This window comes from Numenius arquata, chromosome 8, assembly GCF_964106895.1.
Source record: "Numenius arquata chromosome 8, bNumArq3.hap1.1, whole genome shotgun sequence".
In the NCBI taxonomy this organism is placed as follows: domain Eukaryota; kingdom Metazoa; phylum Chordata; class Aves; order Charadriiformes; family Scolopacidae; genus Numenius; species Numenius arquata.
The window spans coordinates 35,360,970-35,376,611 of record NC_133583.1 but is presented as its reverse complement, the minus strand read 5'-3'; positions in this window follow the sequence as shown (position 1 = coordinate 35,376,611).

Genomic DNA, 15,642 nt, shown 5'->3' with positions numbered 1-15,642 from the left:
ATGAAGACAGGCTGAGAGAGCTGGGGTTGTTCAGCCTGAAGAGAAGGGTCTGAGGAGACCTTATAGCAGCCTTCCAGTACCTAAAGGGGGCCTACAGGAGAGATGGGGAGGGACTCTTTTGAGGCAGTGTAGTGATAGGAGGATGGGTAATGGTTTTAAACTGAAAGAGGGGAGATTTAGGTTAGATATTAGGAAAAAATTCTTTACTTGTGAGGGTGGTGAGGCACTGGAACAGGTTGCCCAGAGAAGCTGTGGATGCCCCTTCTCTGGAAGTGTTTGAGACCCAGCTGGATGGGGCTTTGAGTAACCTGGTGTAGTGGAAGGTGTCCCTGCCCATGGCAGGGGGGTAGGAACTAGATGATCTTCAAGGTCCCTTCCAACTCTAACCAGTCTATGATTCTATGAAATGACCCATTACTTCATCTCTTTCAGCACCCACTAGCAATGGGCTCTCCCCAGCGTACATCTGAATGGCTTGTCCAATCCACTCTTAAATGACTCTAAAGCAACAGGTGTTATGTCTTAGATACTTGAAATATTAGTGTACTACACTGTGACAATAGTATCAGTCCCAAATGCAGCAGTGTGCTGTGCATCTCCTGAGAATTCATTTGGAAATATTTGGGAGGGGGGGTGGGGGAAGGAGGAGAGGGGAAGGAAGGGAATAATTACAAACAACCTTTCCCCCCCCTTCTTTTTTTTTTTTTCCATTAATAGAAAGCTAATAATAAATCCAGGCCCTGAAGTAGCCAAATTGCATCAAAATCAGTCTGTGTTTTGTCAATGATGGCACTGGTGCTAATAAGTATTTCTGTTTTGCACTGCAGGCTACAGTAGTTATAGCAACAGTATTAATGAACCTATAAATGCTTCTGGGCCATTTTGTATACTGCAAGATGACGATATAGAAAAATGAATAAGTTATTTTAAGCCAGAAAAAGCAGACCCAGAATATCATATTGAAGACATGACTAGAGACCTGGAAAGCTCTAAAGAAATTTGGGATGAGAACCAAATGTCCTGATTTCCAGTCATTTCTTTAATCACTAAAACATATCACAAATCCTTTGGGAAGGAGACTAGTGATTTTTAAGCCTTCAAAACAAGATCATCTCTGCAAAGTGAGAGCAGTATTACTTGTAGAAAAGAATAAATTTATTACTTGTACAAAAGAATAAATACATTTTTCAGGAGCCTTCATAGTTAGATGAATAGAATATGTATCTCCAAAACAATCTTTATGTGACAAAAAAGCAAAATTGAATAGATCATAAAGCGAAGACAGTTCCTTGAAATGATATTCTGATCTCTTTGGGCCTGTTCTTCAGTTGAAAAGTGTCTATACTGGCTTCTGCTAGTGTTTGATAAGGTCCTATCGCAGCTGATGATCAAGTCATGCTTGACTTATGTAGAACCAACAGCTGCCCTCTGTGAAAAAAATATTGACTGATATAATTAGCAATAAGGACATATACTGAATATGTCATATTTCATTTTTTAAGGTAAGCACTGAAAGATTCAGACTTTCCATTCAGCTGAACAGAAGCGACTGAGCGGTTCAGCTCAGTATAAAGAACTAGCGCACAATGTGAATGTCTCCTTTGTTAGTAATCCCACCGCATCTCTCTTCTTGTTACTTCCCAGGTAAGTGTAAACTTTGCCGCCTCCATGTCTGTGCTCATGTTCTAGCACTGCCCAGGCTCCTCCACAACCGAGCTCCCCCATTGTTCTTATTCAAATCCACTTTTACCAGTACGGCTTTTGTGGGGTTATGTTTGTTTTAGTTTCTGCTGAAGGGAAGTGATAGTCATCTTTGTGGGAAGAAGAGAAAAAGTAACACAGTCTCTTTACTGTTCTGTGAAAAATAAGCATGGAAATAAACTTCACCAAAGAACATGGGCTGAAAAGATGTATTTCCATACTTCTCTTTCCTGTAAAGGGATGTGCAGAGTTGAAAATTAAAATTACATGTTTTGAATTAATTTGGCTTTAGTAAATAATTCTGCTGCTTTTCAGTAACTTCTTACCAGTTTATCACCTCTCAATATTTATGTTGTTTATTCCCTACTGGAAACCATAATTAGACCTACAGTTTAATAATCATATGATCCAATATATGATTTTTTTGTTTATCGTCAGATAAAAAACGGTATTTGCTCCATGAAGCAATACCAAAAGGAAAATAGTTTTATTGTAAATCTCAAGCAGAGGAGCTTTCAGTCTGCTAATTCAGTGCATTTCTTTAGTGGTGCACTTAAAAGATTTATCCTAGTGGAGGATCTTGACACATGGGATACTTCAGAGTTAGTGGAAGAGAAGCATTATAATGTCTACACATACTTCACATAAACCCCCTTTTGTTGCTGCTGTTTAAAAGGAAGGAGAAAAAAAAATTGCATTGCTTCAGATATGGATCACTGACAACAGGAACATAGCGCTTTGTATTCGGGGTCTGTAGGTCCTGTCAGTCAAGGATCTCACAAGAATTTCGTAAGGCATCCATGATGAAAACGCAAGCTTGTGGCTGGCTTGGGAATCTTTGCAGTTTCTGCAGAACTTCTGATGCGGAAAATGTTTACATCTGTGCTAAACTAAATTCATTTATTTAGTCTTTTGAAAGGTCAAAATAAGAAAGTGAGTCTGCAAAGTTCTCAGCTGTATTCATTTCCTGCCTGCCCCATGCTTATTTGGCCGGCATCTCTGATTAGTTCTATTTACATATTACATACATCACTGTCACAATTAATCTACAGGAAGCTCGTTTCTCAGTTGAACCACCCAGTGTTTACAGCTAGCTCTCCACAAGCATGTAGCAATGACATCAGTGCTCATCAGACAACTGCGTTTTAATGACCAGCTTCCGGAAGTGCTCACCTAGGACACTCACATGCCTCTTAAAATATGCTTTTTAGTGTGATATTCACAGGAAATGTTGAAGGCAGGAATGTACTCTAAATCCTGCCCAAAATATCCTACTGGAGTTACGTGCTACTGTATTTATTTCCGTCTTATAGAAAGCCAGAGGGATTTCCCACATGACAGCCTGCTTTTTTCCCAAGAGAAAGACGTTATCAATCCATGCTTCCACTGAAGCAATAGCAAGTACTGAGCTAAGCGTTTTCTATGAAAGGTGTGGGAGAACAAAATGGAGAGACTGTCACTTTGTCATGCAAGAGGACTGTGACTCCAGGTCCACTAATATTAGCCATAAGATCAAATTCCCAGCAGCAGACAAGGGAATAAAATGTGTTTCACATCAGAACTGGGTCTGCTATCCCTGAACTACCAGGTGGTTTAAGCACAGCTCCTGTGTTGGGTATCAGGCATGTCCTCACTCTGCTCTTCCGGTCAGATGATTTGGGAATATCTCGGGGATGCTGCAACACAGGTTGAACTACTAGGGCAGGTATTGTCAAACCTCCATAATGCAGAACTACGGAAGCCGTAAGGAGCATTTAGTATTAAAAAGGCAGCTCTGCAGGGAAGAGGACTACCCCAGGGCTGGGAGAACAGGTTTTGAAGGTCACACCTAGGTAATCGGAATGAAATCAGAACAGCCCTGAGGAGAAGGACTTGGGGGTGTTGGTGGATGAGAAGCTCAACATGAGCTGGCAATGTGCACTGGCAGCCCAGAAAGCCAACCACATCCTGGGCTGCATCAAGAGAAGTGGGGCCAGCAGGTCACGGGAAGTGATTCTACCCCTCTACTTTGTGCTCGTGAGACCCCACCTGGAATACTGTGTCCAGCTTTGGAGTCCTCAACACAGGAAGGACATGGACCTGTTGGAACAGATCTAGCAGAGGGCCACGAAAATGATGAGAGGGCTGGAGCACCTCCCCTATGAAGACAGGCTGAGAGAGCTGGGGTTGTTCAGCCTGGAGAAGGGAAGGCTCCGGGGAGACCTCATAGCAGCCTTCCAATATCTAAAGGGAGCCTACAGGAGAGCCAGAGAGGGACTCTTTGTCAGGAGATGTAGTGACAGGACAAGGGGTAATGGTTTTAAATTGGAAGAGGGAAGATTTAGATTAGATATTAGGAGGAAATTCTTTACTGTGAGGGTAGTGAAGCACTGGAACAGGTTGCCCAGGGAAGTTGTGGATGCCCCATCCCTGGAAGTGTTTAAGGCCAGGCTGGATGGGGCTTTGAGCAACCTGGTCTAGTGGGAGGTGTCCCTGCCCATAGCAGGGGGGTTGGAACTTGATGATCTTTAAGGTCCCTTCCAACTCTAACCAATCTATGATTCTATGAAATTAGGGAGGACCTAAGCACTTAGATTCCACCGTAAAGCCGCCCTTGATGGCTGCAGTGTTGCATAATGTACTCCCTCAGTATGATATGGCACTGATACAGATATACCTAATTCTGCCTATTTAAAGCACAGCTAAGATTTCTTCAGCTTATACATTATTACGTTTTATTCATTGTTACTTCTTCCTGATAGTGCATTGTTCTGATGTCCTGATATAGCTGATGTAAATAGTCCTAGGGTTTACAGTAGTATGGTGGATTGCTCATCAGAACAGTAAAAAAATTGGTACCAAAAATATTGAAAAATTAGTCTCTCAGTCCTCACTAAATATATAAACACATATGAATATATAAATATATTAAATTATCTTCAAAGTCTGTAAAAAGAAGACAGTGTCTGAAGATTTTAAAGCTACCAGTTACTTTGATTTTTCTCTTCAGAAATTACCCAAAGAAGTTCCACGCTAAAATTAGATATAACTTAATAATAATGCCAGGTCAAATTTGAATGAGTATGAAATCTTCAGAATGACTGAAAAGTTCTCCAGGAAGGTTCAACTCTTTTTCTGAGGATTGAGAAAAGTTGTATTCTAAAATATGTTGGGGCAGTTTTATTTCCTAGATGAAAATTTTGCGGTAGTAGTTTTCTTTTTGTCCTTCCAGTCTGTTCTAACTCTTCTCTTATGCAGAGGCTGGCTTCAAGGCAGAGACACTCATTGTCAGTGTTCACCAGCCACTCATAGCCTCTCTCCTTCTTAGCTAATACCAGAATTTCCAACAAAAGTCTTCAGTTACCAAGCATAAGGGTAACACCTGCTTTCCCAAAACTGTCATCCAATTTCTTCTTCAGATTTGCAAAGTCCCTCAAGAAAAGCTTGCTGGTTAACTAACACAGTAATATGCAGAGGGCGGTGAATCTTATTAAGCCTTCAGAAAAGCTTCAGGCACAGCAGAGACAAAGGTCCACTCTAGTAAAGTACTTATGCATATGTTTAATTTCAGCCATGCAAGAAATCTTTTCTGATGAATTTGCTGTGTTGGATCTGGCTAAGATCTGAGACATTTTGGGGAACAGCAGATGTGAGCAGCACCATAAAAAAGAATTGAACCCACTCTTCATTCTGGAGTCTAGGCAGCAGATGGATTTTATAGATTCCTCACTGTCACCCTTGCTGTCATGTTTGTGACAAAAGACCTTGCCATTTGGGCACTATCCATTTCTCGAACGTTTCTGTGTCATGACGTGCTTCGTTATTACGGTTTTGATTTGACGCATTCCTTAACTTTTGCAGATGTTGACCTTGGCAACCTTTGATTTTCACACCAGTATCTAAACCTGATTCTCATCAGGTCCAGTCTGCTGCTCCTCTCTTTCTCATCTGACTTTCTCTGTCACAGCTAGAATAACTGGAATAAAAAAAAAAAAAAAGAAAAGAAAAGTTTTGCAAGGGTAGCCAAAAATACTTCCTCAAAACAGAGGAAATGTGATATTTGCACTTTTGGTATGTACGCCAGGAAGCAAGCTATTCCAGTCTCTCTGTTGAGTAAAAACAGGTGATCATTTATCAGGTTGCACTGCCAATAAGATAAACATAAAAATTGTAATAATTCTGATATTGCTATGGTCACCAAATCTAATACAAATGTTGCATTTCATCTGTTGCCAATCAGCCTAGATTGCCGGAGGATAGAAACTGTTAGTCTGAACCGTATATGAAATAATTTCCATTCCAATTTGCAATGACCACAAGTCATTTTTTCTAATTCCTAGGGAAGGTCTGCAGACTGCTTTGCTCAATCTACAAGCGCCTTTCAAATCCTAACTTTAGAGATTGTCACTGACGCTAAGTAAGCCTTTTTTCTTTTTTTCTCTTTTTTTTTTTTTTTTCACCTGAAATGGTCTCCAAGTGTAAAATCTGTGCTTTCTGATGACCAAATTACACCCCAATTCTGACAATGTTTACCTATCTTCCCCAGAAGATGGAAGGTGAGAACAGCCATTCGGGTATCCAGGTCTTCCAGGGCCAAGACAAGGCACCCCAAACGATGGGTTGACAGTGCAACAGCCACGGCTGTCCCAGTGCTCCCTCTGTTGGAAAAATTCTGGCATGTCCTTTCTCCTTTCCTTGAAAAAAGGGAGACATGAACAGCCCTGCTTGCAAATCAACGTCCCAGGTGTTTTCCGGTCAAATCCCACAGGGCTGTGTACGAGAGCAGCACACGTCCCTCTGTGCTGGCACCGTCCTTCCGTCCGTCCCACCTAACGCCTGGTTTTGTCCAGCTGAGGGGGCGGCTTGCCTTGGTTTCATTCCCTTTGGAGCAGCAATATACAGAGCAGTATGTTTTTAAAGAACCTGTAAATTAGTGTGATCTTTTGCAAGTATTTTGCCTAAGAGGTTCTCCGGTGAAAGGAGTTAGTAGCTTTAGCCTCCGCCACCCCAGTGGGACACCGGGTGTCATTTAGCAGCAGGGCACACGGAGTGGCTTGTGCCACAGGGTTGCACTTGCTGACGGGAATGGTGGTGAAAGCCTTGTCCCCAAAATAAGGGGTTTTCACCCAGTGTGTGAGAGCAGGTCAATATACAGAGTCAAGATATTTGTCTTTATTTCAGCGCTGCAGAAATAGGGTGCCAGGCATCTAGCACAGCCAGCACTCCTGTCAGGAAACGGGTATAAAAGATACAAGGTCTTTTATTAAAAAAAAAAAAAAAAGAAGGAAAATCACATCAAAACAGCTGATTGGTCACATGTAATTATATAACAAAAACCCATTTGCACATGTCCCAGTTTCTGTCTGGCTTGTTATACTAAGGTGGTCTTATGTTTATATATAAAATTTCCTCCTAGAGGTGTGATTTTTAGTACTAAAATTATGTAAGGTAACTGGAGGTTACACCTTCATCCTGTCAGCTGCCGCTAGGTCACTGCTCAGCTTTCTCTTCTGTTGGGGCCCCGCCTGGGGGGCTAGCTTCAAGATAGGATTAGTTACGGTTATGGGCTTTTTGTTTGAAGGACTTTCTATTCCCGTTGCTATGGTTTCAGAGCAGGCCATCCCGGTCGCCCCGTTTTGTGGATTTTTAACTCTTTTCCACATCAAATGCTCTGCCGGACGGGAGCCAGCCAGATCCCACTTCCCGCCGCCCTGCGGTCGCGACATGGCGGCCGGCGCGGCCCTGCCCCTCCTGAGGGCTCCGGGAACTACATCTCCCGGCACCGCTCGGGGCGGGGCCCGACGCCGGGGCTGCCGGGCCCGCCCCGGGCGTGCGGAAGGGCCCAGAGAGGCCGCGTGCGGCGGTGGTTAGGTGCTGGTGCGGTCCTTGCTGCGGACGGTGAAGCTGTCACCCTCTGCTCTCGTCATCCTTGCGTGGGCAACGAGGGCAGCAGCGGGGCACGGGCTGAGGAGACGGGGGTGACGAGGCCACGGATCACATTAGGGTTATAAAAATAATCCGGCCGCAGGGCTTCCTGCAGCAAGCGGGTGACGGGGAGCCCTGCTCCATCAGTTGTTGATGGTTGTAAACAGAGTTACCCCGCCCTGGGTTAGCTGTGGCCACGGGCAGGCTAACTTGGCTACCTGGCCTGGCTTATCCTACTCATTTTACTTTGCTTCCTTTTTCTTACCACGCTGTATTTCTTTTCAGGAGGTAGTTTAGTCACAATCTGTTCTGTTGGGAGTTTCCCACAAGGTTTAGAGCTCTCATGAGCAGGACCAGACCTGCAGCCAGCAAAAGGCTAGTTAGTGAGAGTGGACTAGAGCCAGGCCGACGTGGGAGCTGAGCAGGAGAACCTGTGTCCATGCAGGTCTATGCTGTCTCTCCTGGTGGGGCAGCCGAGTGGCCTAGGTGGGTGCACTGGCCCTGTGTTGACTGGTGCCCTGGGTTCAGGTTGGAGCTTGCAGCCCGTGTTCCCTGATGATCTACCTTGTGAGCCACGGGAGAGCTCACGTGGGAGCCAGGCCTCTCAGGCACCCTCTGTGTCACCATCTGGTTCACGCTAACTCACCCCAGATAACGTGCTACCACGTGAACTTCCTTGTCAGCCAGGCTGGGGGCAAGAGAGATAGGTTCCCTTGGCTCTACAGACTCAGACCATCAACCCTCAGTTTAAAGACCATCTGTATCAGAGAACTCTTCTGCCCTACTGAGAATGACTGGGATGCTCTTATCTAACAGCTGCTTAACCTGTACGTTGTGGGTTCTGATGAATCTCTGGTATCTAGAGCCAGGAGATTATGCACTGGTTTCCTGGTCACCCTCTTCCAATGATAGCCCCATCGATAAGAACTCCCTGTTTTTGTTGAGGGCACACTCCCCAGGTTTTTTTTTTTTTTTTTTATTTCTGCTGCTTTGGTGGCAGGGCTGTGCAGACGTGGCAAAAGACAACTGCTATCTTGATGTTTGCACCTGGGGTCATTATCTAGTAACTGAGTGCGTGCAGGAACCTGCATCATCTCAGTTGCAAAAAAAACCAGATGGACTGTGAGCTGGGGTCCGTTTCTGGCTGCTGAGGAATCATTTGTCACTGCTTTGCCTCTGTGCTTGCCGTGCTGTATTCATTTAGTCCCAGTGACTGTGATGGTTATCTGAGCAGAGCTGAAAACAGGGAACCCCAGCAAGCCCTTAGGGCAGAACCAGAGCAGATACTTCCAAGTAAAACCCCAGGCTTGAGCCTACAACAGGTGAGGGAAAGCCTCTTGTGCAAGGTGAGCCTCTCTGAAGTCTCACTTCAGCTCCTGCAAAACGTGCTTCTCTTCAGGTGACTTCTTTATCTGCACTTTCTGCTTGTCATCACTTGAGGGCAGTTAAGCTCGTGTCAGGGCTTGCTCTAGCTAAGCGTGATTTGATCAAATTTTAGCATTTTAGCTGTAAAATGATACAAAACTCAGTGCAAGCAATGAAAAACTCAAGGCTTTGGGGCTGTCTGAGCCTAGACTGTGCCAGGGAAGCTGTAGTTTGTTAATCACCATCTTCCTAGGTGGAATAGGATGCTCCGGCTTTGCTTGAATACCGCCTACTTCAGCAGACCAGCTGGTACATCCTAAGATCACAAGTGCTAATGTGAGAATGTCCTATGGTATTTCTTGACGTAGTCTGGCCTATGCAGGACTCAAACTCTTGGACAGAAGTTGATGTCACACAATGTTAGTCACATGAAAAAAATGATTGTTCAGTGACCAATGCTCAGCCCTCAGTATTTAATTGCAGCTGAATGCCACAGTGATAACAGGAGGCTGAGTAAATCCAGACAAATTTAGTTTCTTGAGGAGGACAGAAATTTCTTATCCCTCGTCCGTACCAGGAGTGACTCAGTGGCTTTGTACGGACACCTTGTTGGGTGTATATGGACAGATGAGAAATGATCATCAGAGCTCCCTGGGTGGAGGGATGCAAGGTCAAAGAGAGACAAAAGACGTGTAGAGCATTGAGCCTTCAAATCACAAGTGTGTGGTGAGAAACAACCTGAACAAAAGTGATGCTCAGTAATGTCTATATACCCCATGACAGGCACCCAGCTGCCTCCCTGCTATCCTTCTGCAGGGGTGGTAGTCCCCGTGCCGTATCTTCTCCTCCTTAGAAGAGACTGGAATTTTTCTTCTGAAATTTTTCTCTCCCTGCATTAGCAGCAGTGAGCTGTGGGAGTAGAGGTGTGGGTGATGGGTGCACACAGCTCCTGCCCCTGGCCTTAGTGATCAACACTGTGAAAAAGTGTAAGGTGAAGTGGTGCAGTGTCATCTCAACTGACACTGAAAGAAAGAGCAGTATTGCTGTGGCCTTGCAAAGCTCTGAGTAGGCTCATTAGCCAGGGTAATGGCATCACTAATTGGACAAGGCTGGGTGTGGTGCTGGCACAGCTATTTTGCTGGTATGTGCAAGGAGGAAACCTTCTTGCTTGAAGTTAAAATACTTATGGGTCCCCCCTATCATCCCTGGCTGAAGTTTCCTTTTGGTGGGACCCAATGCCACCTGATCCATAGAAAGGATACAAGACGCCCAAGCTATCCTTGCTTTGGTCCTCATGGGTCCTGGCTCCCTTACAGCCTCAGTTACTCTGTGATTCTGAACTCACCAAAGGACTCAAGCAAATTGTGGTGAACCAGGAAGAGCAACGAACAGCACAAACCCCATTGATCTTTGGCTTGATCCATCATAGCAACTGAGGGAGTTGGACTCCCCACCAGTTTGCTCTAGGAGACACTTTCCAGGGGCTGTGGATCACTGGTATGAGGGGGGATATATGCACCTCTGCCTGGGCCAGGTGCTACAGCTCCTGCTACTGTGTGATTAATTGGCAGAGATGTGAGTGTCAGGGAGCAGCTGTTGAATAGAAATCATGGAGGGTAATGTAGCTAAAGTTAAAGCAGAATCAAAATATAAAGCGTTCGCCAAAGCAGATGTTTTGCTGCTGGCAGGGCTGTGCTGTGCACACCAGCAGTGGGCAGTCAAAGTTCATTCTAGTGTCCACCCAGTGTCCAACCTGCACTGAAGGTGGGAGGCTGGAGACATGTTCCCAGCAGCCAGGAGAAAGCGTAAGTTTTGCCTTATGTTAGAGACTAGATTTTCCCTTGGTCTTAGCACTGCCCTGGAAACTAGCACCTGAGTCTGCAGGCCAGAGAGGAGCTGGGAAGAAGGTTCAATGCAAGGAAGAAGGTAAAGGACCTTTAATTTATTTTCTGAGACAGATGAGATCATTTCTTCCCTCCATGTCACAGTCTTGGGCTCTTGTATTTTTCATGCTTCATTACAAGTGTTTGTAATTATATGAGTGGCTTCAGAGCCAATTAAGCCTTCATTTGGAGGCTGCTCTGGATGCTGGAAGCCCTCCATTAGCCTGGGCTTCTGCCAGGGAAAAACACTACATTGTTTTTTAACAACTGCACCAGCTCCTATCTGCTTAATGTTGATTTTCCTATTAAGTTCTGCTAATACTTTTCTAATTATGTGAGCTGGGCCTGAAGCCAGGCTGGGTGATTTTTGCCAGCTGCTTCCTAGGCTGAATCAGAGATGAGTGAAACCCTCACAAACACTTCACTGTGCACGTGTTCAGTCACATCTAAACAGCGGCCATTCTCCCCAGAACTGACTCAGGTTCTTATTTGTGCCTCCTGTGTTGTTTCCCAAGGCAAGCCCTGCACAGTCAGAAGATGTGGAGGAGAGAGAGTGTACTCACCAGAGCAGTAGGGGCCTGGCATTGCATGCAGCTTACCCTGTGAGGTACCAGAAAGGATGCCATGGAAATCAGAGGCCAGCCCGCCTCTCTGCTTGTGGATGAGCCATGGACCGTGGGTCCTTTGAAGCAGGTAATACAGTACCAAGTGCCCAGGAGGGAATATTTACAAGTGGAAGGACTTATATCCACAGGTCTGGGCGTTCACAGGGCGTGGAAGGGAAGACACTGACACCATGGCAGGGTAGGAGATCTCAGCCACCGTATTCAGGCAGAGTGCTCAGGGATGCCATTTGTCTGCTGTGGATGTGTTACTTATGAGAGGGTGGTATGACAAACCTACTGTATCAGTCACTTCTCACTGTGTTCAAGGCAGGGGTGTGATGTGGACCACCTCTTCTCCCACTGTCTAGCTGGAGAGATACCACCTGGCTGCAGGCCAGCCATCTCTGTCCAGGAGCTGGTTCTGGAAGCCTTAAGGAAAGACAGGTTTCTTTTTCTTTTGGGAGAAAGTGTAGAGGCAACGTCTAAACAAAATGTGTGTCCTGTCATACTGGCAGAGGAAAGGTTGCCCGTTCTCTGTGAGTCTTGCTGAGAAATAGAAGCCATTAATAGCAGATGACTGACAGCCATCAGTGGAGGAGACCCACAGTCCACACGTTAGAAATGTGTCCATCTCAAGCCTTTTCTCTCATCCTCTAGTTCAAGAATATATACATACATATCTTAAATGAAATTTAAGCAAATATGTAGATTTATTGCTAAGTAGGGATGAAACTAAGCACATATGGTTTTATTTCTAATTGAATTGCATAGTCTTTAATTAAAAATGGTCAGACAAATAACTTAATAGAAAAGCTTGTTTCATTTGAATTTGCTCCGAGTAATGGCTATACCTTTAAATTAAAACATCGATTGGATGGAAATCACTAGTTTTGAATTTTTCATTTTAGAAACATTGCTATATTTTAATTTTAAAACTCTTGCAGCTCTAATATAAATATTACACGCTGGTCAAGTTTTAATGCCTTATTACACCCTAACACTGACAAATGCAAAGGAAATTTACTGTGTCTCTCAGCAGCTTGTGTTTGGAGCTGATTTGCTTGTGAGACCAACAGCCCCTTGTTTCAAGCCCCTCACAAACCTGGCTCTGGACATGGTTGCTGCCATTCACTTCACAGTGAGCCTGGGCCAGCGTTGCGTGACAGCCCTCGCTGCTGGCCAGAGCCCCCAGGAGACAGAGGCCACCAGAACTCACTGATGGCCACAGGACCACCTGTGGTCATCACACACATTTGGATTGTGTAGATGACCAGGTCTCATCCCACAGACCTTTTGGAGAATTTGTTTTTCAAGGGTTTATTCCTCTACTAAGACGGGATTAAGCAAATGAGAAAGAGTGCCGAAAACGTGGGTGTTTGAGATACAAAATAAGTTCTGATAGCAAAAATCATCATAAAAAAAAATTAGCATGAAAAATAAAATATAAAAAATAGCCATGTGACAGGTTCAATACCTAATTCATCTTGAAATTTCTGGCAGCAAAATGTGCCTCCTGCTTAAGGTGTTTGGTCCGCAGAGAGGAAAGTTTAGAGAGCTTGAAATTCATTGCGACAGAACACTACTAAACAGCCAAACAAGTCATTATTGTAGATGGTTTCCTGGTAGTGTAAAAAAGCAAGACGGAGCCAGGGCTATTTCAGAGCAAAGTTGAAAACACTAATTGACTTTTACTCACTGGGAAAGAAGATGTAGCATGACAAATGGCTTTGTGGTTTGAATCATTAAAGAACGGGGAGAGAGTTGCTGGGTAATGGGACTCTACTGGGCAGAAATGGCTGTGTTAGGACTGCTGTGAGCAATTTGCGAGATGTGCTCCTAAAGCACAGGAGGAGTCAGCAGGACCCCAGCTGATACCGTGTGGCCAGGCAGAAAGCAAGGCCGTAGAGTGGTGAGGCTGGAGAGGAGCAGAGAGAAACTGGGCAGCACCCAATGGTTGCCTTCCTCTCTGGGATGAGCAGCGCTGTGCAGCTGTTCCTGGGGAGGTCAAAGATGGCTCTGCCCTTCTGAGGAGCAGGCTCTGAGGACGGATGTGGTGTCAGAGCCCTGAGGACGCTAACAGGACTTAGTTGCCCTGACCAGCCTCACCTGGGTCCCCACCCACACCCTCTGCTCATGGACCAGGAGCTCTATTTAAATTCAGGCCTTGGGCCCTAGTTCTCTCCTGAGCTGTGTTGTAGGTAGGTCTATCTCCAACCCCATCTCCTGCTGCTCCTGATAGGGCTCCCTAAAATGTCCCCTGCCCTGATCCATCTTAGGGCTGCAGACAGACCATTAGCTGCTCCCTGTGCAGCCTGCCCTGCTCAGGTGCTGTGGGACAGTGCCCCTCAGTGAGGGCACAGCTTATACTGGGATCATCCTCAGCTCCTGGCTTGTTCCCCATGATGGAACATCTCCAATTCTGCTGCTTTCTAACACACGTGTTTTGCAGTGGGCCCTCCTGAGAAGGTGACTGGAAGTCTGATGAGCTGCAGAGGGGTCACCAGACAAGTCCTAGGAGGGAGTGGCTCTTCTGTTTTGTCACCTGTCTTCTGGACGAGAGATGCCTTCTAGCTACAGCAGTTGAAGACATTGATTTGTTGAAAGGATGAGTCCAGTGGTCCTTATTTCGCATCATACGCATCAGGGCTTGTTCTAGTCGCTGGAAGAAGTGAGTTCAGAAATAATCCAAGGGTCAGTTTTCTAACATTAGACTGGAATTGTCTTTATTTACTTTTACAAAGTTGGCCAAGGCTCAAGGCTGTCTAATGTTATGTATCCTTCAGTAAACACAATTAACTGAGAACTCGGAAACATTGATATCATCTTTTCCCTTGGGACTGGTCACTGTGAGCTGCTTTCTCCAGCCAGAAAATCAACTTCCTTTTCCCCAGGGTTGCAGAGTCAGTGGAAATCTATTTGGCTCAAAAAAAAAAAAAAAAAAAAAAAAGGAGGGGAAAAAACAGGAATAGGTTTGATGATGCAGCCTAGCTTGGCTTATTGCGGTGGTCAAAGGGTAGCAGAGCTTGGTAAGAGTGGGAAGGTCTGGATTGTGAAGGGCAGCTGCACTTCCCATGTTGAAGACAGGCTGTAGAGAAGCAATGGGTCCCTGCTATTCAACAGCAGTCCTGTGTTTGTCTCTGAGGCAGCCAGGTGGGATCATTATGAGAAGGATACGCTGTGCACCCAGCATTTAACCAAAAAACATATGTGGGTATCAAAGCTGAATTTTAGACTCCTGTTTTATCACCTACTCAATAAGCCCTTGCCAAGGGAATGCAGAAAGGCCATCTAGAGCCTCGCCAAGGTCCAAAGCAGAGGCAAATAAACTACTTTTGTAGTAGGAGCTTTTCTAAGTGGTGTTATAAGCCCTTCCCCAGGTGGTCCAGCCTAGTACTTCATGATCTTACAGCTGGAAAAATCTTGTCTGCTGTCTAATCTAATCCTTACTCGCTGTAATTCAGGACAAACATTTCTTGTCCTTAACAAGCATGTCTTAACAAGCATGGACACACTGAACAGTTTATCATCTTCCTCTCTGTAACTGCAGCCTTTTATGGACATGACATTTAGGTACTTCATATATCATTATCCTGTGTCCCTTTGGTCAGCTCACTTCTAGATTGAACAAACTCTTATTCTTCCATCTTTCCTTATAGGTCTGTGATCTGGACTTTCTCCAGTTGGTCTACAGCCTTCTTGAAGAGCAATACCCATCTTCCAACCTCTTACTGAAGGTCTGAATAAGGCAGAGCATATTGATTATCCCACATATACATGTATAAGAGATTTGTAACAGAAACATTAAGGTTGAAGTGAAGTCTGAATTGAAATGTGTGTGTAAACAATGGGGGGAAAACAACAGAATGAGGATTAAAAGAATAACCTGTGTTGGTAATGTAGAGTGCTGCTCCCAGAACCGGGTTCCTGGGATGCCATTCTTGGTTGTAAAACTGAAGAATGTGTTTATAGCATGATTAAAAGGCCTGCGCTGCAGCAAGGTCACAGCACTGACAAGTTATCAGCAGAAGACCCCCACATCCTGCCCAGAAAATGGCATTGAGGTTGCAGCAGTTCACATGCCATTGCTTTTCCTGAAAGGCCACCAGGAAAACAAACATGTCCAGGCTAGGAGAAGCACATAATTCTCAAATCTGAAAAGTTTAGCCCATGCTGTTGGTAGCAAG